The sequence below is a fragment of the Anastrepha obliqua genome, chromosome 6 (genome assembly GCF_027943255.1).
Source record: "Anastrepha obliqua isolate idAnaObli1 chromosome 6, idAnaObli1_1.0, whole genome shotgun sequence".
NCBI classification, from domain to species: Eukaryota; Metazoa; Arthropoda; class Insecta; order Diptera; family Tephritidae; genus Anastrepha; species Anastrepha obliqua.
The window spans coordinates 16,352,127-16,354,626 of record NC_072897.1 but is presented as its reverse complement, the minus strand read 5'-3'; the positions used below and the strand labels follow the sequence as shown (position 1 = coordinate 16,354,626).

Genomic DNA, 2,500 nt, shown 5'->3' with positions numbered 1-2,500 from the left:
TTCGCCTTGAACTTAGGACCGACTAACTCGTGATCAACCACTGTTCACACGAAACCCTTCTCCACTTCAGTCCTCCAAGGTCTCATTCGATTATTTGCTACTACCACCAAGATCTGTACCAATAGCGGCTCCATGCAGGCTTACGCCAAACACTTCTAAGCACACTATTGTACCCTCCTACTCACTAAAGTTTCAAAATTTATAAATCAATCGAAATTGTTTTATAAATCATCTACTTTAGCGGTAATGTATAGGTATACAACTTAAGCGCCATCCATTTTAAGGGCTAGTTGCTTCGGCAGGTGAGTTGTTACACACTCCTTAGCGGATTACGACTTCCATGTCCACCGTCCTGCTGTTTTAAGCAACCAACGCCTTTCATGGTATCTGCATGAGTTGTTAATTTAGGCACCGTAACATTACGTTTGGTTCATCCCACAGCGCCAGTTCTGCTTACCAAAAGTGGCCCACTGGGCACATTATATCATAACCTCAACCTTCATATCAAGAAAGGTGAGGTTCTTACCCATTTAAAGTTTGAGAATAGGTTAAAATCGTTTCGACCCTAAGGCCTCTAATCATTCGCTTTACCAGATAAGATTATTTTATATAATTTTTAAATGCACCAGCTATCCTGAGGGAAACTTCGGAGGGAACCAGCTACTAGATGGTTCGATTGGTCTTTCGCCCCTATACTCAATTCTGACAATCGATTTGCACGTCAGAACTGTTTCGGTCTTCCATCAGGGTTTCCCCTGACTTCAACCTGATCAAGTATAGTTCACCATCTTTCGGGTCACAGCATATATGCTCAAGGTACGCTCCAGTTAGAGGTATAAATAATAATAAATTATCATTATACATAACTATATGGAACGCCCCGGGATTGAATTAATTGACTATTTATTAAAAAATAGACTAAAAATTAATCCCATTATATTTAAGTTAAGTTAATTATGCCATTAAGTTTAATATAACTCAATGACTTGCACATATGTTAGACTCCTTGGTCCGTGTTTCAAGACGGGTCCCGAAGGTATCCTGAATCTTTCGCATTGTTAATCATATAAATGCATACAAATAAATATTAATATCATAGATATTAAATTTTTTGTAAAATTCAAAAAATGAATTTTAGCATTATATATAATAAAATCTATCAACACTTTATCAAATCATTAGTATTTATTTTATGTTAATATGCTTAAAAAGCAAATTAATTTAAATAAACTTAATATCACCAATGATCTTTTGATAAATACTTTATTATGTTAATAGATTACAATGTCCTTATATGAAAAAAATGCACATTATTTTTTTAATTATTTAATGATGAATTTTTCATAATGGATATTCAGGTTCATCGGGCTTAACCTCTAAGCAGTTTCACGTACTATTTAACTCTCTATTCAGAGTTCTTTTCAACTTTCCCTCACGGTACTTGTTTACTATCGGTCTCATGGTTATATTTAGTTTTAGATGGAGTTTACCACCCACTTAGTGCTGCACTATCAAGCAACACGACTCTTTGGAAATATCTTTCTAGTAATCATTAACGTTATACGGGCCTGGCACCCTCTATGGGTAAATGGCCTCATTTAAGAAGGACTTAAATCGTTAATTTCTCATACTAGATATTAAGATATTCCATACACTGCATCTCACATTTGACATATAGACAAAGTGACTTAGTGCTGAACTATTTTCTTTTCGCTCGCCGCTACTAAGAAAATCCTTGTTAGTTTCTTTTCCTCCCCTCATTAATATGCTTAAATTCAGGGGGTAATCCCATATGAGTTGAGGTTGTTTTAATATTCTTTTTTTATCTTCTCACAATTTAATAAAAAAATTATACCATCTTTTCATCTCTATTTTTCTTTTCTCCTTTTATATATTGTAAATATATAAAAATAATAATAATGTAAAATGAGGCAATCCTAGAATAAAAAATTTAATTTTTATGCTAGACATTCCTCCTTTTAATTACATATATAAATTATTATTTTATATATATATATAAATAATATGAAAATTTTTTGTAAAGAATACTTAGATTCAATATTTTCATCATTTCATTTTATTTGAGAGGATTTTTTTTTTAAAGAATATATAATAAATAAAATTCATTATATATCTTTATTTTTTTTGCTATTAATATTATGAATTATTTAAAATCCAATAATATACACATTTGCTTAAATTCAATTATTTTTATAAAAGAATAAGCAACTTATTTAGCATAGTCTTACAACCCTCAACCATATGTAGTCCAAGCAGTACTTTAAAATTGAATTTAATGTACATAACAGCATGGACTGCGATATGCGTTCAAAATGTCGATGTTCATGTGTCCTGCAGTTCACACGATGACGCACAGTTTGCTGCGTTCTTCATCGACCCATGAGCCAAGTGATCCACCGCTTAGAGTATTTTTTTATTTATTTTTATTTATAACAAATGTCAATTTTTTTTTGCATATATTAATTGAAAGAGTAAAATT

At 31.7% G+C, this 2,500-nt stretch overlaps 1 non-coding gene and 1 pseudogene across 1 annotated transcript in view; both read right to left on the bottom strand.

Annotated features, from left to right (window-relative positions):
- Positions 1–1,806, bottom strand: part of LOC129251073 (large subunit ribosomal RNA) — a 3,986-nt gene extending 2,180 nt beyond the window's left edge. Inside the window, exon 1 of the ribosomal RNA XR_008582905.1 lies at positions 1–1,806. This exon is cut by the window's left edge and continues 2,180 nt beyond it. This is a non-coding gene — a ribosomal RNA (large subunit ribosomal RNA).
- Positions 1,807–2,248: 442 nt separating this feature from the next.
- On the bottom strand, positions 2,249–2,429 carry LOC129250983 (5.8S ribosomal RNA; annotated as a pseudogene).
- Between the last annotated feature and the right edge of the window lie 71 nt (positions 2,430–2,500).